Raw genomic sequence first — 24,142 nt, 5'->3', positions numbered from 1 at the left:
CTCATAAAGTTTCTGATTTTCCCTTGGCAGATAGATTCCTAAATATTTTATACAATCAGTAGTTACTTTAAATGGAATTTCTCTTTGTAACTCAACTGTTGGGTTTTGTTAGTGATACATAAGAATGCTGATGACTTATGTGGGTTTATTTTGTATCCTGCAACTTTGCTAAAGGTGTAGATTGTTTCTAATGACTTTTTAGTAGAGTCTTTGGGGTTCTCTCAGTATACCATCATATCATCAGCAAAGAGTGATAATTTGGTTTCCTCATTCCCTATTCTTATTCCTTTAATTCCTTTCTCAACTCTTATTGCCAAAGCTAGCATTTCTAATACAATATTAAATAGTAATGGTGATATTGGGCAACCTTGTTTCACTCCTGATCTTATTGGGAATGGTTGCAGTTTGTCCCTGTTACATATGATGCTTACTGCTGGTTTTAAATAGATGCTCCTGATTATTTTAAGGAAAAGTCCCTTTATTCCTATACTCTCAAGAGTTTTTAATAGGAATGGATGTTGGATTTTATCAAATGCTTTTTCTGCATCTATTGAGATGATCATATGGTTTTTGTTCATTTGATTATTAATATGGCCAATTATATTGATAATTTTCCTAATATTGAACCAGCCCTGCATTCCTGGTATAAATCCTACTTTATCGTGGTGTATTATCTTGGGGATGATTTTCTGTAGTCTTTTTGCTAATATCTTACTTAAGATTTTAGCATCAATATTCATTAGGGAGATAGGTCTATAATTTTCTTTCTCTGTTTTCAACCTACCTGGTTTAGGTATCAGTACCATGTCTGTGTCATAAAAGGAATTTGGTAGGACTCCTTCATTCTCTATTTTTTCAAATAGTTTCTAAAGCATTGGGGTAATTGTTCTTTGAATGTTTGGTAGAATTCACATGTAAATCCATCTGGTCCCAGGGATTTTTTTTAGGGAGTTGATTAATAGCTTGTTCTATTTCTTTTTCTGAAATGGGACTATTTAAGCAATTTACTCCCTCCTCTGATAATCTGGGAAGCCTATATTTTTGGAGTAGTCATCCATTTCACTTGGGTTATCAAATTTATTGGCATAAAGTTGGGCAAAGTAACCCCTTATTATTTCTTTAATTTCCTCTTCATCAGTGGAAAGTTCTCCTTTTTCGTTTTTAAGACTGCCAATTTGATTTCCCTCTCTCCTTTTTCTAATCAGATTTACCAAAGGTTTATCGATTTTATTGGTTTTTTCATAAAACCAACTCTTACTTTTATTTATTAGTTCAATAGTATTATTATTCTATATTATTAATTTCTCCTTTTAATTTTAGAATTTCAAGTTTAGTAATTGATTGGGGGTTTTTTAATTTGGTCTTTTTCTAACTTTTTAAATTGCAGGCCCAATTCATTGATCTTCTCTTTTTCTATTTTATTCAAGTAAGCCTCTAAGGATATAAAATTTCCCTTATTACTACCATGGCTGCATCCCATAAATTTTGATATGATGTCTCACCATTGTCATTATCTTGAGTGAAATTATTAATTGTGCCTATAATTTGCTGTTTCACCCAATCATTCTTTAAGATGAGATTATTTAGTTTCCAATTACTTTTTGTTGAATGTAGTTTTGATTGCCTTGTGATCTGAAAAGAAAGCATTTACTATTTCTGCCTTCCTGCATTTAATTTTGAGGTCTTTATGTCCTAATATATGGTCAATTTTTGTGTAGGTTCCATGAACTGCTAAGAAGAAAGTATGCTTTCTGTCACCATTCAGTTTTCTCCAGAGATCTATCATACCTAATTTTTTTAATATTCTATTTACCTCCTTAATTTCTTTCTTATTTGTTTTGTGATTTGATTTATCTAAATCTGAGAGTGCAAGATTGAGATTTCCCACTACTATAGTTTTGCTGTCTATTTCTTCTCGCAACTCTCTTAACTTCTCCTTTAGGAAGTTAGATGCTATACCACTTGGTGCATATATGTTTAATACTGACATTGCTTCATTGTCTATAGTACCATTTAGCAAGATATAGTTTCCTTCCTTATCTCTTTTAATTAGATCAATTTTTGCTTTTGCTTGATCTGAGATAAGGATGGCTACCCCTGCTTTTTGACTTCACCTGAAGCATAATAGATTCTGCTCCAGCCTTTTACCTTTATAAATTTAAATTTTAACAAACAAAATGAAGAAGAAAATGAATAATCAGTTCAGTCAGTTTTATTTTTCAAACACAATAAAAAATAATTTTAGAAAATCCAAATTTAAAAAAATGAATTTACCTTTTAAAAAAAATTTTGGTGATAGTCCTGCAATTTCTCATTCTTATATATTGTTTCTTGCCTTTACTTTGCAGCATTATTTTTTCTTTATTGCCTTGAAATTCTCAAAATTTAGATTTATTTCTCTATATCTGTTTGTATAGATAAGTATATCTATTTGGATCATAGATGTGATTTCATTGATGTAGGGAAGTCCTGAGAAACTAATCGCCTCTGTCAATGTAGATAGGGAATTGTTCTGCAACTATTAATCATATAGTTATCTGGGATACTAAGAGGTTAATTGACTTGTCCTGGTCACATGGCCTTTATGTATCAGAAGTTGAACTTGAACATGAAGGCAACTTTTTCCATCTCTACCACTGGTTTCCTATCCAATCTCTATCCCAATCCAATGCTGCTTCTCATATATAAATACATATTCTGTCTTCTAAGAAGAGGAGGTTGCAGTTAAAAAGTCAAATCAAAATGTAGCATTATAATTCCAAAAAGTTTGGAATTACTTTCATATTGTGTTAAATAAAACACAAAATAAAAACTCTTAATGTTTAGTAGTTATACAGTGAGTAGCAATGAAATGCAATTAGAAGCATTTTTATAATAAGTTATCTTTTCCTTGTCTCTAGAATATTTAAACAAATTCATAGCTTTGTTTTCATCATTGTTCAGAAGTAAAGAGAAGATCACAGGTTGAATAAAGTTCTTTGATGCTGAGTATTCTGAAACTTGAGTGTTGTTTAATATATTCATAGTAGAAACATATACAAGTTACAAATTTTCTCTGCCTGCATTTGATAATTTAGAATGTAGAGTGAAAAATGAAAAAAAAAAAAAAGGAAGTGGAAACAGTGGCAATTTTAGAACTGAACTACCTGAAAAACATTCAAGTCTTTGGAAATATGATCTTAATATTTGCCTTTCTTCAATCAGTTTCATTTTCGATAAAATGTTGGCAGATGGCAGCGATCCACTTAAACAGCGATGTATGTTCTTTACTTTTTCCTTCATGGAAAAAAGCTCCCAGAAAACTTTTGTTCTTTAATATGTTCAGCATGCAGGTAGTTTTTAGTGCATTAGCCAGTATTAAACCATTTTTCAACTGCAGTTCCTAATTAGCCATCTAAATCTGAGAGGAATTGTGGTAAGTCTCCAGTCTTTTAGAATTATTAAGAAAAGAAAGAAGTTTTGATGATAGACTTTCAATTCTCTTAATTCCTTGCTTTAGCTTTCTTTAGCCAGAGAAATTAAGGAAGTTGTATTATCATTATGTTTCTTAACCACTATATGTTAGGAAAAATTCTGTTAGATATCATCTATTTGGCAAAAACTATGGGATGTGTTATAACCTACACTGTCATCTGTAGTATATTTTATAACAAGAATAGCAGAAGTTAAAACTTTAGTTACAAATTCAAAATTTAGAATTCAAATGGGCGTAACTGCTGGCAAGAATGACATGTCATAGGCATATTGAAAGTCAGTGGGCAATCTCTTGGTACAATTGTTGCATCTTGATTCTGTTTAACTAATTTTCTTTTTTGCAATGTAGAATACTGGGGGAAAACCCTTTATTCCAAAATGGCACTATATGAATCACCTGAAGTTTTAGTTTATGCATGGCTCCTAATAAAATGTCATGAAATTATAATGGATGATTCAGTATTTCCTGTAAACAATTTTGAGTCCTTAGTCTCTACTTAACAATAGTTGCCAAATTTTTCTTTTTCTTCTTGGTTATATATATATTTAAAGATAAATATAAAAATATTTTTAAAAGAATAAAATGCTTTCCTTTACTTTTTCTCATTCATGTTTTTCTTGTGCTGCCATTTTTTCCTTAATGACTAATTTTTTTTGTCTATTCATAATTACAAACCACAGGTTAGTCTTGTGTGTTCAAATGTTGACTAATCCTAAATTACAAATATGTTAGATTTAGAAATGTGAATTTCTTTAGGATTTGTACTGTCCTAGAGTTGTATTGTCCAATATTTAACTCCAACTATATTTTTTATGCATACTTATATTTCTCAAAATACTTGATTATTCATAAAGGTCAACCCAATGTTGAGCTAGTTAGAAATTTCATCAAACTTCTGTTTTGCTTTCACTGATGTGCTACCAGAATTTTAAAAAGTTAGCTTTCAAACAACTCCTATATTTAATAACATTAAATATATTGTTTATCATAATAATTGAAATTATTAGTACAATCAAAGAGAAGGGACAATATTTCAATTGTTATTCCTCAAACATTAGAATGATTTCTCTGGATAAGGCACATTAGTAGTCTTTTTATTTGAAACCACATCCAAGAAATTACCTTTTAAAATTAAATCAAATTTTTAGTATGATTACTCTTTTACCTGTTAAATTTTTTTCTTTAATAAGAGCAAAGTTATTAATTTGTATTGTTGTATGCTTAATGGTGCTCCTTCATGACTAACTGTTGTGAACAAGAGTAGCATTTTATTCTGGGAATAAATGGTTTTAACTCCCTAACTCAAGGAATTATTTCAGTTTAAATTAAGCAACTTTATTAATTGCCTATTATTTCCAAGTACTGTACTAGATTCTGGGGAATACAATTAGCAACACAAAATAGTCTCTGCCCTCACCAAAGTTACATTCTATTTTAGAGACATCTCTGCTTATATATCTTGAAAAATCAAATTAAATGAATCAAAATGTGTGTAGAGATTTTTCAGAAGTTAATTTTACTGAAAATATAGTAGCTAAAAAATGTTGATTGGCAGAAAAAGAATGAAATCCACTTACATTTCCCACCATTCGATTATGAAGTTCTGGCTGCATTTTCAGTTATTTTCATAAATTTATGTGTTTTTCTGAGCCTAAATGAGTTGAAGAGCAAAATAATGAAAAGATCTTATTTAAAGTGAATTTTCTGATGAGAGCCTATTTTCTTTAAGCAACAACAAAACAAACAATAAACCTACTCCTTTCTTTCTCTTTCTTTCTTTCTTTCTTTCTTTCTTTCTTTCTTTCTTTCTTTCTTTCTTTCTTTCTTTCTTTCTTTCTTTCTTCTTTCTTTCTTTCTTTCTTTCTTTCTTTCTTTCTTTCTTTCTTTCTTTCTTTCTTTCTTTCTTTCTTTCTTTCTTTCTTTCTTTCTTTCTTTCTTTCTTTCTTTCTTTCTTTCTTTCTTTCTTTTTTACTGGCAGAAGTTCCACAAAGATAAATAAATATAGATTTAAAAGTATTTTGAAACTAGTTTATTACAAAGTGTCATAACTTGGCTAATTACCTGCACCCTAGAAATCAGCATCATCACAACCTTCTTTAATAACTATAGGAACACCTGTCATTCTTCTTGGCAAAACCACAGATACATTAATGAAGCCTTCTAATTACATTTAATTTTCATTTGTTTAAGTCTTTTTTTTCCTCTAGAGAAACTTATAAAGTATAAAAAATATAGCATTTTGAGTTGTTGTTGTTGTTATTGATAGTAGTGACATTATTATGATTAGGAACAGCCATAATATTGTTATTGATGATAGTGTCTAACTATTCAGAAAATAAGCAGAAGATAAGTGGATGAAAAATGGAGATAAATAACAAGAGAAAAATTTTTTTTTTATAAATCAGTCTCATCTTACAAATTCCATTTGGTGTAGACCTATGATTTTTATTAATATGGTGAACTTATAGTATGGAAGCTCTCTTAATTAATAAAGATAGTAACCTGTTTGTAACTTGGAGAACTGCCTGGGATTTTAGTTCATTGACTTGTCCATGGTCACATAATTATCTTAGGTAAAACTTGAACCCTGATTTTCATAGCTTCAAGTCTAATTCCACATTTAATTTGTTATGCTACTTCTCTCAAAAACCAGTTCACAAATGATATTTTAATAGTTCTTTAAACTTTTGCACTCAAGTGTTAGTTTCCTATAAGATTTCAATTGTCAACATAAAATTTTCTTTTTTTAATCTTAAATTTTTAAAATTTATTTTGTCATTTTTTCTTTTTAAGTTTTAATCTCCCAATTTTTTCCTTCTGTCTCATTGTTCCTCCAGGTGCAAAAAGGTAAGCATTATGATATGTGTTATACATGGGAAATCATATAAAATATTTCCATATTAGCCTGTTTGAAAACAAAGCAAGAAAAATAGAGAAAGTGGGGAAATTATATTTCACTTTGCATACAGAGTTCCTAAGTTCTCTCTCTGGAGATGAATAGTGTTTTTTTAATCATGATTGTTTTGTAACTGTCTTAGATTGTTGTTTTGATCAAAGGAATCATTTTTCACAACTGATCATCATCCAACATTGCTGTTACTGGGCAAAATAATTTCCCAATTCTTCTTGCTTCACTTTGCATCAGTTTATATACGTCTTGCCAAGTGTTTTTCTAAAAATCTTCTTCCCTTTGTTATTTTACATATGTTATTCCATCATAGTCATATGCTACAATTTGCTCAGCCATTCCTCAGCTGATGAGCATCCCCACCATAAAAGTATGTCTTTTTTCTTTTTCTGTGGTCTCTTTGGGGTACAGACCTAGTAGTGGTACTGCTGGGTTAAACAGTATACACAGCTTTATAGCCCTTCGGGACTAATTCAAAATTGTTCTCCAGAGCAGTTGGACTACTTCACTACTCCACAAACAATTCATTAGTGCACCTATTATTTTCTCTCATCCCATCCAGCATCTGTCCTTTCTGATAGATAGAGATGAGGTTGTATCTCGGAGTTGTTATAATTTGGCTTTCTTTAATAGTGATTTAGAGCATTTTTATATGACTATAAATACCTTTAATTTCTTCTGAAAACTGTATGTTTTTATCCTTTGACCATTTATCAGTTGGAGGGTAATTCTTTTTATAAATTTTACACAGTCCTAGATTCATTACATATTTGATAAATGAGGCTTTTAACAGAGAAACTTGCTGTAAAACTTTTTGATATTACTTCATTGTTGTTTGATATCTTTTAGCCAAATGTAATTTCCCTGATTATCCCTTTTAATTAGGTCTTTTTTTGCTTGTGCTTTATCTGAAATATGATTGCTACCCTGCTGTTTTTTTTTTTAAGTTTAGCTGAAGTATATTATGTTCTACTCCAGCCCTTTATTTTAACTCTGTGTGTCTTACTGTTTCAAGTGTGTCTTTTGTAAACAAGAAATTGTTTTTTTCTGCTTTCTAATCCAGTCTACTATTTGCTTTTTTTTGGATGAGCTCATAAAATTCATATTCATAGCAATAATTATTTAATTTTTCGCCTCCACCCCATTTTCTTCTATTTCTTATTCTTTCTCTTTTTTTATCCTACCTTTTCTCAAGTCTATTTTGCTTCTATTACCTCCCTTAATCCAGCCTCCTTTTTATCATTGCTCTTTTTTTTCTTATTTCTCCCTCCTATTTCTCTATTAGATAAATTATATTTCTATAAACAACTATGTCTGTATTCTTTCCTCTTTGAACCAATACTTATGAGAGTGAGATTAAAGCATAAGTACCAGCCCTTCCCCATTTTCCCCTCCACTGTAAAAACTCTTCTTTGCATACCTTTTTTATGTAGACTTTTTACCCTATTTTATTTCTCCCTTTCCCCTTCTCTCATTGCACTCTTCTTTCTCACCTTTTCATTATTTTTAGAGATCATTCAATGAATGACTCTTATCCATTACCTTTATTTATGTAAACTCCTTTTAATTGCCCTAATGATGATAAATTTCTTAGGAGTCACATGTGTCTGCTTCCCACATAAGAATGTAACCAGTTTAACTTATTAAAACTTTTATGATTATTCTTTCATGTTTATGCTTTTTTATGCTTTTTTTTGAGACTCATTATTTAATATTACATTTCCTATTCAGTCCTAGTCTTCTCAACAAGAAGGCTTGTAAGTCCTTTGTTTCATCAAATATCTGTTATTTGAAATCTGAATAATTTCATTTAATTTTTCTGGGTAGATTATTCTTGCTTGAAATCCTAGCTCTCTGGAATATCATATTCCAAGTTCTCCTTTTCTTTAATGTTGAAGCTGCTAAATCTTGTATGCTACTGATTGTGACTGCAAAGTATTTGAACTAATTCTTTCTAAATGCTCAAAGTTTTTTGTTTTTGACCTGTGAGCTCTGGAATTTGGCTATAATATTTCTCAAAGTTTTCCTTTGGGGATTTCTTTTAAGAGGTGAATGGGGAATTTTTTCAATTTCTGTTCTACAATCTAGACCTAAGATTTACAATAAGGCCAGTTGTCTTTTTTAAGTCTTATTTTCTTTCTTTATTTTTTTGTTGTTGATTTTTGTATACCTTTTTTTTTTTTTACCAATTTTCTTTTCATAACTTTTTATATCACTCTCATTTCTTTTTCCACATTTTCCTCTACCACTGTAATATCTTTCTTTAAATCTTCTAGCAATTTTTGTTTAACTTGGATCCAATTAGCATTTTTCTTTTTTTTAAGTGTATTTATTTTTAGTGCATATTATTTTATGAATTATATTGGGAGATAAAAATCAGAGCAAAAGGGAAAAACCATGGGAAAGATTAAAAAAAACAACAACAGAAAAAGAAGTGAACATAGCATGTGCTGATTTACATTCAGTCTCCTAAGTTCTTTTTTTGGATGCAGATGGTCCAAAAACTATTGAGATTGCTTTGTATCACTCAACTACTGAGAAAACACAAGCCTTTCATAGTTGATCATCACACATTCTTACTGTTGTTTGTGTACATTGTATTTCTGGTTCTGCTTATTTCGCATTAGTTCATGTAAATCTTTCCAGGGCTTTCTATAATCAGCCATTATCTTCATGTACCACAGCTTGTTCAGTCATTCCCCAACTGATGGATATCCACTCCTTTTCCAATTTTTTTGCTACTACAAAAAGAGCTGCTACAAACATTTTTGCACATGTGGGTCCTTTCTCCTCCTTTATGATTTCCTTGGGATATAGACCCTGTAATGGCACTGCTGGGTCAAAGGGCATGCACAATTTTATAACCCTTTGGGCATAATTATAGATTCCCAATTAGCATTTTTCTTTGTGACTTTGTAAATTATTTTCCCATTGATGTTTTCTGAGTTTATAACTTGGTCCTCTGACAATATAGTAATTTGTTTATGGTTAAGTTCTTTTTTTGTTGTTGTTTGCTCATTTTCCCAACCTCTATCTTAACTTTGAATTTCATGTAAAAGTTGGATTCTGCATATCTGGGAATAGAGAGGCAGTTTCTCAAGCTTCAGGCTTTTTCATGCTATTGTTTTCAGAGATAGTTCTGGGATTCTGCAAGTTTTTGGTGCTTCCAAGATGGTATGATGCAAAGAGAAGTGTGATTACTGCTCTAGTGGTCTCCACTTTGCCTTGAAATTGCAATCAAGAACCCCATCTCCCTTCTCAATCCCCAGCTTTCCTCTATCCTTGAACTGCCAAGTAGAATTCTGTATTGGTAGCAGAATTGCCACTAAGTGTTGTTTGGCACAGTGTCCTCTGGAATGTCTTTCTGACCAGTTGTCCAACCCCTTTACTCTAAACTGTGAATTCCTGAAGGCACTGTAGCTGTTATTGCTGCCACCATATGTGGTCTGAATAGGTCTATGGTGTTGAAGATGTCTCTTGCCAATCTCTTAAATTTTTTTTGGTCAGAAAAAACTGTTTTGTGTCTAACCTTTTGGTGACTGCTGCTCCAAAATTTGACTTGAGATGTCATTTTAAAGTTATTTGGGGAAGAATGTTGAAAGGGTTCAACAGGCTTGCCTTTAATCCTCCAATTTGGCTCTATCCTTATTCCAGTATTAAATTTTCTAACATAAAATGAGAAGGGTGGTTTTGGAATACAGTCTTCTAAGAACTGGAAAGAAGTTTAGAATTCATTTAGAATCTCCTCATTTTATCGATGAAACTGAGACCAGAGGACATTTTTAATGACTTGCTCAGGTCACATAGGTAATACATAATTGGGTCAGAAATTCAAACATATCTTCTATGTCCCACTTAGGATGTAGCACAGTGTTTGGTCCATAGTAGGCACTTAATAAATGCAAGTTGACTGACTGACTGATGACAACATACCAATATTCATTTAATCACCAATTCTAATGATTCTTTTTTGTTCCTTATCTGTCATGATTTCTTTTAGGTTTTGATACCATTGAAAACCCACTTTTCATTAATAATCTCTTTTCTCCAGATTTTTATAACATTGTTTCCTCATGGTTCTCCTCCTAATGTCTGACCATTCCTTCCCTATCTTTTTTGCTGAATCTTCAACCAGGACATATAATATATTAGTCATGGTTTCTCTCAGGACTAGTCTTGGTTTCTTCTCTTTCCCCTCTAAATTATTTTTAATGATAGTGATTCTTACATTTTCTATTGTAAAATGGACAGTTAAATTGGATGTCATGTTTAAACTCACTAAGTTCAGAACAGAATTCATTATTTTTCCCCAAAAAAATTCTTCCCTCCTTCCTAACTTCCCTGTTACTGATCAAATGCAACATCTTCCTTCCAGTTACCCAGATTTGAAACCTTGAGGGCATCATTCTAGGGATCATTTCTTTAATACCTCTTCTACCTTCTACACCTTCCCAATCCATGCTGTTTCCACGCCCTGTAGAGTCTTAGTTGCTAAACTGTTTCATGTATACCCTCTTCTCTCCTATGACAACTGTCATCACCCTGATACAGATCCTTATCACCTCATGTCTAGACTAATGCAAGGTTCTTCTAGTTGGTCTCTCTGATTCGAGTATCTTTTTATTCTTGTCTGTCTTTTACTCAGGTATCCAATTTCTCTTCTCAAGGCTTACATCATGTCATATTGCCTCTTTTCCTGTTTGATAAAGGTCTATTGGTTTCCTGTTATCTCCAAAGTCAAGTCTAATATCTTCCCTTTATTTCAGATATAAAATCCTGCCTGTTCTTTGAGTCTTTAGACTTCACCACCATGACATTTTGGAATTCCCCTCAACTCCTTTGGTGAGCTAAATCCCTTTACCATGCTAGTCCTCTTTTCTTAATAATGAGTTCGTTTTTGTTATTCAGTTGTTTCAATTAGGATTTTCTTGGAAAAGATAAAGTGGTTTGCCATTTTTTTCTTCAATTTTTATCTGACATTTAATAAACAGAGTTACATGACTTGCCCAGTGTCACACAGCTAGTGTCTGAGGCCAGACTTGAACTGAGAATTCCTGAGTTTAGGCTTGACAGTTTACTGATTGTACCACCTAGCTGCCCAAGCAACTATAGTTCCTTCTAGGAATATTCTATGCATGGTCTCAGGCTGGTCACATATTATTACTCTGTCAGCTGTGATTTTAAATATTTAAAAATGATTTTAAGATGCTACATCCCCTTCTCCTATCTTTTAAACTTCCTTATGTGTGTTGTTTTTTGCCCATTGGAATATAATCTCTTTGAGATCAGAGATTGTGGTTTTTTGTTTTGTTTTGTTTTGTTTTTGCTGGCATCTTTATTCTCAGCGCTAGGTATACTGTTTGGCACATAGTAGGTATTTAATAAATGCTCCTTGACTATGATTCCAGGATCATCGTTCTTTTCTTTGCTCCAAGCTATTTCATTAAATGACTAATTCTCTGAGTTATTTATACTAAGGTATTAATAGAATTTACATATTAATTGTTTCAAGTTGATTTTGCATTTTTAGCCCTTTTTTATATTTTCCTCTTGTTCTATAGCATAGCAAATTGCTTTGCATCTCATTTTATTAAAGTTAACAGTTTCAAGATTCATCTTATAGCTTAACTTTAAAGAAGTCATAGATTTATAATAGTGTAAAATGTATATACTTCTGAAGAGAGTTGAAACTCCAAAAAGGTATGCTTGAATCAGACAGCAGAACACTTAAGGCTAATTACCTATTTAATGTGAGACAATAGCTCTCTAAATATATTTAGATGAGGTGGTGATTGCTCTCCTCACCATTGGTGCTTGCTGAATGTTTTTGGTGGTGAGATAATCCTAGGTAAGTGTGAAGACCCAGTTAGCATCCTGGATACCTTAGAATCAGCTGGAGTCAGGATAAACAAAAGTCCTTGATCTTTATTCTTGGTCTTTAGAGGTAGGAGTGAATTGGATGGAGGCAGGATGACCTCTCCTCTTCACCTCCCACCCACTCTGGCTAGCTTTACTCCACCCCCTAGTCCCTCCTACAATCCTCTGTATACACCAATCATTGAGCCAGCATGGATAGTGGAAAGGACCATTTTCCAAATAGATGCCCATAGAGTATTGTCTAATCTGTAGTTAGCTTCAAGTGCTGGGCAATCCTGACCTCAGTGCATGTACTCAAGAGTTTCAGCCCTCTACATCTCCCACTTTCTTTTATTTTAGAACACAGGTGGTCACGCCCTCCCTGACATCTCAGGAAGGGAGATGAAAAGCACCAAAGGGAAGCGGGGGTTGCTAGCGTGTTTCTGGGCTGAAGGGTCTTATTATGCACAAACCCATCCGCATGGGAAGTATTACACAAGCACGTAGCAACAACGCAGAGGCTATTAGTGATGACTCTCCCCACAGTCAGTACAGGCTTGATGTGGTGTAACAAACATGAATTGTACACACAAGTAACAGTATAACAAACAATATAAATCAACATTGTGTTGTAAAAGATTGCCAGAAGTCCTAGAAGGAGAGTATGTAAACAGCAATCACACATACATCTTCTTCAGCAGCCAAGAGAGAGTCCAAAACCAATCTGTTGTCCATTGCTTCTCATGTTTTTGAAGTCCTGCAAAAGTCTTTTTATGTGTTAGGGAATCCAATGATTCCAGAAGATTTTGAAGTCCTGTAAGAGTCTTATCATTTCTCAGAAAATCCAATGATTCCTGAGGGTTTTGAAGCCCAACAATTTTCTATGTCCATGAGTTAAACACCATAACTGCCATGCTCTTTCAGTGGTGGGCACAGTCAGCATCAGAACCACCCGATGTTTCTTGGGTCTTCTCCTTCATTTCAAGGGTCTGCTCCGTCTCTCTGCGATGGACAAGGCGAATACGGCTCATTGGCACCCATCTGATTCCTTCTCCACCTGTAGAGATACAAGCAAACCCTCTCCCCCAAGCAGTTAGCCTATCTGGTCCCTTCTATTCACCACTTTCTGGGTCTCTCCACATCACCTGGCGATTATCTAAAGATGGTGGAGCTGCTCGCACTGGGCACTGCCCTTCCGGTGGGTTATAAAACCTGTCTGCCAGAGCCAGTGCATCTTTGTCAAAAATCAAGAAATTAATAATATAAAGGGTTAGATTTAGAAGTTCTCTAGGATTACCTGTGGCTCCCCCTTTCTTTTGTTTTTGGAGCAGCATCTTAATGTCCCTGTTTCTCCTCTCTACTATTGTCTGTCCTTGAGGATTAAAGGGTATGCCAGTGGTGTGTAAAATCTTATAATGTGCACAAAAGTGTGCAAAATGTTTGGAGGTGTATGCAGGACCATTGTCTGTTTTTATTGCTTGTGGCACACCCATAATGGCAAATGCTTGTGTGAGGAATTCAGTGACCACTCAGGCTGTCTCTTTTGCTGCTGGTATGGCAAAAGTGAATCCTGAAAAGGCGTCTACCACAACATGGATAAAAGACAGACGGCCGAAAGATTTATAATGGGTCACATCCATTTGCCAGATTTCTTTGGGTCTCAAACCATGAGGATTCTGCCCTGGAGGGAGCATAGGAGCGTGGAAAGGAAGGCAAGCTGTACAGCTTTTTACTATGCTCCTAGTTTCCTCTCTTGTTAATGTCTATAACCCAAAGAGGCCATTCTCTAGGCAACTGAGTAGGAGATGGAAGTCCAGGCTGAAGAGTTCCCATACTTTCCATCTGTTCATTTACTTTTCTTAAATTAGTGAGCATCCTCCATTTTCCAGATTTCTTTTTTACAACGAACACTGGGGAATTCCAAGGACTTAGAAAAGGTTGTAAGTGCCCTTGTTCAAGCTGCTCCTGTACTATATCTAATAAGGCCTGAATTTTATCGCTCCCTAAGGGCCACTGTTCTATCCACACTGGTGTATCAGTTTTCCATTGCATAGGAAAAGTGTTGGCAGGCCTTCAACAGCAGCCCTGCTTAAAAAACTGAAGTACTCATTTTTAATCCTAATTGCTATAAAATGACTCTTCCCCACAGATTGATGGAGATTTTTTCAACTATAAAAGGAGTAAAAACTCCTGTTTTGCCTTCAAAAGTCCATCTCATAGGGGCAGCACTAACTTCAGCTGCCATTGATCCTCCTACGCCAGACATGTAGGTGTCTGCTTTAATCTTTGGCCAGTGACTGGGTCAGTCAGCACCTCTAATGACTATACGATCTGCACCTGTGTCTACCAATCCTTCTAATGGTAGGTCATTTATATAGATTGTGAGCATAGGTTGGTCAGCTGTTACAGCTGCTGCCCAGTATATACCTGGATTTTGTTGCTTGGAGTCAGAATCTGGGCAACTATCACCAGGTTGCTTATTAGTATTCTATATCAGTAAACCTGATGCTACTACTTCTCCTGAATGATAAGTCACACATTGTCTACCGGTATTAGTGACTGGGATATTATCTACACATTCCCCAGTTTCCCACATCAGTGTGTGGATGGACACTGTTTTTTAAGTGCTCTCAGGAGGTGAAATGGTCAAGCCTACTGTGCTTGTAGGCAAGGGATCCATAGACTGGAGAGGAATAGATTCCACCTCTCCAGGGGGTATCTCAGCTGTCCCAGCTGTATACAGCTCTATTCTCCCCAATTGTAATCCCTTTCTCCCATCACATTGCTTCCTGGCTGATGGGTCATTTCTGGGTGCTAAACTTCTAGGCACTCTCTGGGTGCACCATTGGCTGCCATCATGCCCCAAGTATTTTTTGCCTTGGGCCCTGGGGCTGGGTCCCTCATCTTGTTTCCCTGAATCAGTCTACATTCTGAGGCCCAATGGAAGCCTTTGTTGCATTTTGGACATGGGGTATTGGGTCTTGTTCTCCCATTCTGTTTTCTTACTCTGTCTGTATGCTAACATTGAGCTTTCAGATGCCCTACTTTACCACATTGAAAGCATTGACAAGTGTCTCTGGAAGTCCCTTGCCAGAAGGGACCCTATCTTCCTATGTTGGGATCATGATCTCCTCTAAGGAGTGTATCCTTGTGTAGTTCTAGTATAATTCTTCTACAAAACTCATTAGCATTTTCTTTAGCAAGTTGCCTTATCATAATGTCTTACTGCATTTTCACCATTAGTTCATATGACAACTGTCTGCAAACATCCCACAAAATCAACAAAGGTTTCATTTGGCCCTTGTGTTATTTTTGTGAATGCTTCACCCTTGTCATTTTTACTGGGAGAGAAGCCCATGCTTTGATAGCAGCAGCAGCAATTTGCTCATATCCTGCTATGGGGTAATTAATCTGTACTGAAATTTCTGCATAAGAACCTACACCTGTTAATTGGTCATAGGTGATTAGAGGATTATCTCCACTATGACTATCTTGTTAGGTTTGTATCCTCTAGAGCTCACTATATTCAGAAAGCCACAACAAGTTTTGTCCAGATTCTAAACATGTCCTTGCTATAGATTTCTAGTCCCTAGGGGTTAAAATTTCACAAGCCAAATTCTGTAATAACATCTTAACATAAGCTTATGTAGCCCCATAAAGAGTGCAAGCCTTTTTCAGGTCTTTGAGGGTTTCTATATCAAAAAGAGTATATCTTCTACTTTCTTGACCTGAAGAGTTAAACTGTTGAATCACAGGATACATTCCTATTTTCAAATCAGCTAAATCCTGCCCTTTTTCTGTGGCTTTAAGTACTGCCTTTTGCAATCTAGTCATAGGAGGGGGTAATTGCTGGGGGGAGTGGGGGGAGGTGCTCGTTGTATCACTGTCCCTCTCACTACTACTCCTCCCTCCATCCTGGAAGGTGGAGTTGATGGGGGCATGTCACCAACCTGTTCTGGTTTAGGCGGGGTTGAAGCTGCCTTGTGAGATGGAGAATCACCACGTCCTTCACCGTGCCCTTCATCCTCACTTAACTCCTCATGCCCTATGGTAATATAGCCATTAATCCATTCTTTGTCTTCCTCTTTTTCCTCACACTTCCTCATCTGGCTGTTCTTAAAATTTTTCTTTTTTTCTATAACTTGCAGGATTCTTTAATGCCAACTGTATTATGTTTTATATATAGAATTTTTCCTTGGAAATTGAGGACTTTTATCATTGTAGTATTTACACAGTTGATCTCCTAATAGTTTCCAATTATCTTGCCCTACATCTTCCTTTAAGAACCAAGGGGACGTGTGTGTTAATGTACCCAAGATTCTAGCGATCTGCAGCCAAGCTATAATTAAGCCTTGTCGTTTGATCAACTTAAGTATGCTTTCTATAGCATCCCCTTGGGGTGGGGGTGAGGGTGAGGCTGGTGCTGGGGGAGAATCTTTTCCCAATATCTGCCCCATTTCAACTAGAAAAAGTTACTAATTTAGCCCTTAACAAAGTAAGTTCCCTGTTTGTCTATTAAAATACTCACCCTATTACCGGGGACTTCTTCAGTGAAATTAGGGTCCTTGGTCCACCCATTGGGCACCAAATGTGGGAACTGAGTTAGTACTCTGGATGCCTTAGCATCAGCCGGAGTGAGGATAAGCAAAAGTCCTTGGTCTTTATTCTTGGTCTTTAGAGGTAGGAGTACATTGGATTGGATTAAGATTGGAGACACAGAATCTCCACGACCTCTCCTCTCAGTCTCCTGCCCAAAAAGTGGCTCTGGCTAGTCTTATTCCATCACCTATTTCCTTCTACAATTCTATGTATACACCAATTATCAAGCCAGCACAGGATAGTGGGAAGGGCCATTTTCCAAGCAGATGCCCATGGAGTATTGTCCAATTGGTTGTTACCCTCAAGTGCTTGGCAGTCCTGACCTCAGTGCATTGACTCAATAATTTCAGCCCTTTACAGGTAAGGATTCTCCAATTGCTGGGAAAATTGGAAATCAGTATGGCAGAAACTAGGCATTGACCCACACTTATTAGGTCAAAATGGGTTCATGACCTAGGCATAAAAAATGAGATTATCAATAATTTGGAAGAGCATAGGATAGTTTACCTCGAAGACCTGTGGAAGAGGGAGGAATTTATGATAAAGAGAGCTTTAATTGATCAAAGATGGACAGAAGCAGCTACACCCAGAGAAAGAACACTGGGAAATAAATATAAACTGCTTGCATTTTTGTTTTTCTTCCCAGGTTATTTATACCTTCTGAAATCAATTCTCCCTGTGGAACAAGAAAACTGTTCAGTTCTGCACACATATATTGTATCTAGGATGTATTGTAACCCATTCAACATGTAAAGGATTGCTTGCCATCTGGGGGAAGGGGTGGAGGGAGGGAGGGGAAAAATCGGAACAGAAGTGAATGCAAGGGATAATGCTGTAAAAAATTACCCTGGCATGTGTTCTATCAATAAAAATTATTTAAAAAAAAATCTTCAGGAATCATTGGATTTCCTAACACAAGATGAGACTGTTTTAGTTCTTGAAAAACCAGCAAGAATCATTGGGTTCCTTGAGATGAAAAATTGTTGATGAGTATATTGCAGTACTTCAGAGCTTACAGAAACTATTGGACTCCTGGCACATGAACTAATGGACAATGGATTCCTTTTGGATTATTTCTAGGACTTAGCTGGGGGAGAGAATTCAGAGTCACTTGGCAGCAGGAGGAGGAGGAGAGAGGCTAGAAATTCCAGACTCCAGAATCTGAGAATACCTCTTTGACAAACTGCATAGCAGCTTGCCTGCCTCCTTCACTTCCCTCCCTGAAAATCAAGAATTTTGATTAATCCTGACTCTGACTGATCTTGAGGTCCTCCAGGGAGCTAGCCTGGACATTACATACTTCCTAACTGTATATAATAATTAATATTGTTCATTGTTAAGATAATAAAAATAGAATAGTGAAAAACTTAAGGAAATTTTAGTCATGTAATATTTTTGTGATTTCGGCATTTTTTGTGATGTCTTTCTCTTAGAACAAAACATTTGCAAATTTGTTCCTCATTTTCTCAAAATCTTTTTTCACCTATCATTAACCACATAGAGCTCTTTCTGATATTATTTAAGTTAAAGGTCTATAATACTCTATCACTTTGGTTAGGACTTTATCTTGAAAACTTGACATTATATGTATAAAATAACATAGAATAATTAATTCTATATATTTTAGTATAATTTCCCTATATTTTCCTATATTTTGAAAATTTTGTTTTGCTGTATTTCAAAGATAGTTTCAGTAGTATGGAACATTCTCTCCGTTAGGAAAAAAAAAGCTTCTGTCCATAAAAAGCTTATTAAAGAGGTTAAAGAGTTCCTGCTAATTAAGGAAAAATAATTGAACAGATTGTTGTTTTGTAATAACTCTTTTCACTTTTTCAACAGATTTTTAAAATAGTGAATTTTCTTTTCTTAGTAAACATAGAAATTTCACTCCTCCCCCACCTCAATTTTATTTCTGTTTTCCCTTATTTTTCTTTTTTAATATCAAGAACTGATTAGGTCTGTTGTATTTTTTAAAAGCAATTGTTTAGTCATTCACTAGTCTGTACACAGCATATGAAAAGGTCATAGTTATTGTTTGCAGTATCAAAAACCTTCCTCGGTATCCTCCGTTCGAAATACATTCCCCCACTCCAATCAAGAATTGACTTCTTTGGTTTAAGTCTCCTTTCAGATTCTCTGATTTGATTAGTGAAGTGCTTCGTATTTTATTTTCTGAATTTCACATTTCACACAATGTTTAATGACTGGATTTTAAGAACTGGTGGTTTTAAGAATAGAACATAGGATCATAGATCTAGAACTAGAAGGAAATTTGGAGGCCATTGAATCCAGTCCCTTAATTTGATAGATGAGGACAGTGAGACACAGAGACATTCAGTAATTTTTCCAGGCTCACAGAATTTAGAAATATATAAGGAAGTATTCTAAATCTAGCCTCTACCCACCATGCCACAGGGGTCATAGAAATATTTTAATCCTGTTGAAGGACACAGATTTTGAAGGTTAGTTATGTATGCATTTAACTTTTTATAGAGAATTTTAGAGCTTTTTAAAAAGGAATTTTCCCCATACTGATATTATGAAATGTGTATATTGAGTTTCCTCTCTGCTAAAGAATTCATAATAATTTCTTTGCTTCTCTTACATCCCTTTGTGACAAATCTATGCTGTAACTTTCATTTTACAGATGATATAACTCACACACATCATGAAGTCAAGTGGCCTAAGCAAATTAGTAGAACTACTTAGGATATTAGCCCAGGTGGGTCTTAAAAGTATTTTAAGATCTTACGCTTTTATTTACATTCATACCAGGATGATCATCTTAAACCTGTTGAGATATATGTCTTTGTGTGTATTTGTGTGCATGCATGTGAATGCTTGCACACTTTTTGTATCAATTAAGCAAACAAGCAATAAGTATTTATTAAATGTCTACTCTGTGCCAGGCACTGTGCTAAGCATTAAAGGAATACCTAACTTCCTTCATGTCTCCACTGACGTACTTTATATATCACCTACCTGATTCCACTTGGTATTTCCCTTGCTCACATTAACTTTGTATTTGCTTCATATTTATTATAGAGAGGGCTGAGTGTATAAAGCTCTGGAATTGGAATCAGAAAGACTGGAATTAAAATACAGTTTTAGACACTTAATAGCTTTGTGACCCTGGGCATATCATTTAGACTTTGCTGTTTCAGTTTCCTTATCTGTAAAATGAGGACAATAATAGCATCTACCTTCCAGGATTATTGGGATGATTAAATGAGGTAATATTTATAAAGCATTTTGCAAACTTTAAAGTGCTATGTAAATGTTAGCTGCTATCGCCATTATCATCATTATCATCATTTTACTATCTATGAATGTATTTAATGTTATTAAAATGAAAGCTCTTTGGAAAAAGAAACTAAACTAAATCATTTCTATTTCTCATCCAAGCATCTAATAGAGTGCCATGTTTTTAGTTGGTGCTTAATAAATGCTTATTGAATTAAACTGTGTTCTTTTACTCTAATAACGGTAGGTGCATAATAAATGTTTATTGAATTGAATTGTCTCCATTTATTCTTGTAATGCCATTCATTAAATGGTAGAAAATCTTAAAGATGGAAGTAATATCAAGAATAGCATTGTTAGTCTTTAGAAGGTATAATTATTACAGTGTTATAAGTAAAGTAATTGAGACTCCAAAAAATCAAATGAGTTAGTTGAATCTAAATAACTTGACTATGAGGGTATAATAGTGATTCCAGGAGTGCAGGGTAAAGGGAAAGGAATATTAAAATTCTGAACTCCTGCCTTCTTTATGTAGTGTTTTCTTTGTTATATTATGTTAACTGATAATTAATAGATTTAGCCAAGATGATAAGAATGATATGTCATTTTTGATGTTTGTGATGAAAAGGTCATAGCACTGGGTTGTTCAAAAATGAATACAGTACATCAATGAAATTCGACAAACATATATTTGGCATTTATTCTATGTAAATCCCTGAGAATAATAATTTTTTAAAAAGATGTAAATTGTACTTTCAAAAAAGGAGAAAACATGAATAATCTGATATCCACTCTTAAGTCCATCAGCAATACAGTTAGCCTGGAGAGCAGAGAGTCACTCTACTGCCTATGGGAGGTAAATCAACCTCACTTTTAAAAGTCTGATTGACCGAAAAGACTGACTACACTAAGTTAAAGCTTTTGTGCTGATCAGTATTGGGATTGGGTCCCTGAGTGGCCATTGCTCTTCTAATCTGGATGTACTAGAGAGAATCAGTTTCAAATCTCTTTCTCTTTCTTACCCCAGTCCTCATAAAACATGTAGGCAAGGTGGTTAGAAACTTGAGAATGGGCAGATCCTTAAAAAATCTTCACAGATCCTGCTATTCCTTCAAGTTATTGTCTCCATCAAGTCTTTCCTGACCCTCTTCCCCAAATGTTTGTGCCCTTCCTCCTAAATTATCTTTTATTTATATACTTTGAGTTTATTATCTTTAAATACTCTTTGTTGCTTTTCCCATTGGGATAAAAGCTTGAGGGTAGGGATTATTTATTTCTCTGTATTTCTCAGTTACATTGACTGACACACAAAAAGAGTTTGATGAATTGAATGATTCTGGAAAAATAAAACTGAAAGACATTAATCTCAAATTCCTTTTCCATCGCTTTTGTTGATAAGAAAAATATAATTTTAATTTTTTGCAGAAGTTGACTAGACTGTTTTCTGTTTAATTTTTCTAACATAGGGATGGGTAAATAAGGGAGGTTTTGTAAGCCTAGAATCTTTGTTTTTTTTTTTTTTATGCAGAGAAGTTAAAATTAAAATAGATATTTATTTAGATAGAATAGTTTAGATAAATTCTTCACTAGCTGCACCTTTAAGTCTTATTAGTTACTTGTGACTGAACTTGTTATAGACTTAGATGAAAATTATGGGATAGTTTTAGACTGTATAATGTGAGCTTAATGACAGTAACCCAAGGCAGATTTATTGATATTATCTAGAAACATTGATTTCTTCAGTTGATGGGGCACACTTTGTATGTTCAGGTTACATTATTCAGCTGTGTCTGTTCCTTCAAATAAAGAAGCAGCTATAGTTCCCAAGTCAGAAATAATACAGATATGATTCCAATAGAACTGAAATGTAAGATGATGATATTGATTTATAATCTCACACTTGATGGGGATATGAAGGGAGCTGATATGGGAGAATCTAGAAGAGGTTTTTAGTCTCAATAGAAAGGATGAGGACAGAGATTATTAGATACTTTTATCATTTCACCTGTATCTCTCCTCTGCCTAATCTAGTCAGTTTCTTACTGACTAGTCATTCTGTTGACTGGTAAAATATATAAATTCTATCTTCCATTTCTTTGGCACAAGGTGAGGAGAATAATTTTCTTCTAGGATGAGTTGAGACTTTTGGAGGAGGGGATTTTTAGCCTGAATAAGAAAAATAAAAAAGACCTTAAAGTTGATTATAGCTGCTCGCAAGCATATGAAAAGGCTGTCTTGTCCAGGAGGAATCAGATTTGCTCTGAATAGAGATTGCAGAGAGGCAGATTTTAGCTCAATATAAAGAAAACCTTCCAAACAATCAGAGCCTTTTGGAAGTGCAATGGGCTCCTTTAGAAGGTAATCATCCACTGCTGAAGGTCTTTAGATGAAAGCAGAATGAATATTTATTGGACATTTTGGATTCTGGCATAGGTATTGGTTGGACCAGTTTGTCTCTTAATGTCTCTTCCAATCTTAATAAAGATTCTGTGATTTGGCAAAGCTCTATCCATAACCGTTATGGAAGGGAAAGCATTGATAAGCAAACTTGTTGGAAAATATTGAGGATATATATGATTCTATAAAAATGTTTCATTTACCTAGGCACATTCTAAACCAAGTCCCTGTCTTTCATCTTTATTCTTGATTTTCTAATGTGGTTTAGATGTCTTTTTCTATTCCAGGTGCATGATGCAATTTAGTTGATTGCTCCTAATAACAGATAATAGTAGAAATATGAGCCATCCATTCACTATGCTCATGTATGGGTTATTCTAATATGGCAAGATTTGAACATCTTTATGGCTTGGGGGATGGGTTTAAATAGGATTTTCCTCAACAATGACCTAGTGATATGAGTGTAAGTTCTGGTGAGATCTGGATAACTCTCTGGGTCTTTTGAAGCAATGGGACACCATACATAGTAAGCAGTTTTAAGAATTTCAGTTTGCCATATTTCTCTTCAGAATAGTGATGATGATATCTTAGTTCCAGTCCTAGACCTAGCACTTGGTTTCTGCCTTGGTGGGAATCACTAAAGACAGCAACTTAGTGGGAACCAGATTTACTGAAAAAGAGACATTCCTTAAATATTCTTATAAGAAGAAAAGCCTTGCATGTTCCACAGTTTTGTAGTCATTTGTTTTAATCTTGAGGCTCAGTTTCTTCAGAAAAAAATAATTTATTTTCCTGCTCTCTTCATTTATGACATGCCAGTTGCAACTAATTAATAGCATTGTAGGATTGAATTAGAGAACCTAAGAAATTGCTAGTGTTTGGCTGGTGGAATATATTGTTGGGGCTATTGCTCAATGGATTTATTTTGTCTGGAAAAGGGGGGAAAATGTCATGGAAAAAAGGAAGTAGATCTTAAATCACAGATAAGTGGTCTGATTGAATTGAGCTTTCCTAAAGGGAAGCTTCAGTCACCCTTGAAAGCTTGGAGTTTTTTTCCCCTTTCTTTTCCCCTCTTCTCCAGTGAAAGATACATTAATTTGATTGATTGTGGGTATTTTTTTTTCCCTTATTGGGAAGATGAAAATGGAAAGCAAAGATTTTTTTGGGAGATAGTTATAACATTTTTGAAATACTTTACAGGTGCCAAAAATGTTTTATTAACGTAAGTCAGCCAAAGAATAATACTCTTGGTTCCTAAAAAGTTATTTTCTTAAATTAAAAAAAAAATCTTTTCTCAACAGTGTAACCATAGTAAAGCTATTTGGTAGAAAGCTTAGTTAGAAGTAAATGGGACACATTAATTTAAGATCTATCCTAATTTTTTTCAGAACAAAACAATTAAAATTGATTTTGAAATTGTTTTGTTTGCACTTTTTATTTTAAATGATATTTCAAAATTTATTGATACATGTTGATGATACATATGAACTATTGAAACCATAGGTTTATAGTTGCTGTTGAAAAAATAGCTTATTAGTTTTCCTTCTTTATAATAAGGTAGCTTTTTATTTTTCTTTTTGTTTTCCCATTTGGAAGTAACTTTTTATTGAAAGTATTTAAAGCAAAATAATGTTATACCATCTTGCAACATTTGAATTAGTGTG

General features: G+C 34.4%; 1 protein-coding gene across 7 annotated transcripts in view; it reads left to right on the top strand.

The window, feature by feature from the left end:
• Positions 1–24,142, top strand: part of GTDC1 (glycosyltransferase like domain containing 1) — a 544,967-nt gene that overhangs the window by 140,049 nt on the left and 380,776 nt on the right. The window lies entirely within an intron of this gene.

This window comes from Antechinus flavipes, chromosome 3 (genome assembly GCF_016432865.1).
Source record: "Antechinus flavipes isolate AdamAnt ecotype Samford, QLD, Australia chromosome 3, AdamAnt_v2, whole genome shotgun sequence".
In the NCBI taxonomy this organism is placed as follows: Eukaryota; Metazoa; Chordata; class Mammalia; order Dasyuromorphia; family Dasyuridae; genus Antechinus; species Antechinus flavipes.
The sequence above is the reverse complement of the archived record's forward strand: the minus strand, read 5'-3'. Positions and strand labels throughout refer to the sequence as shown.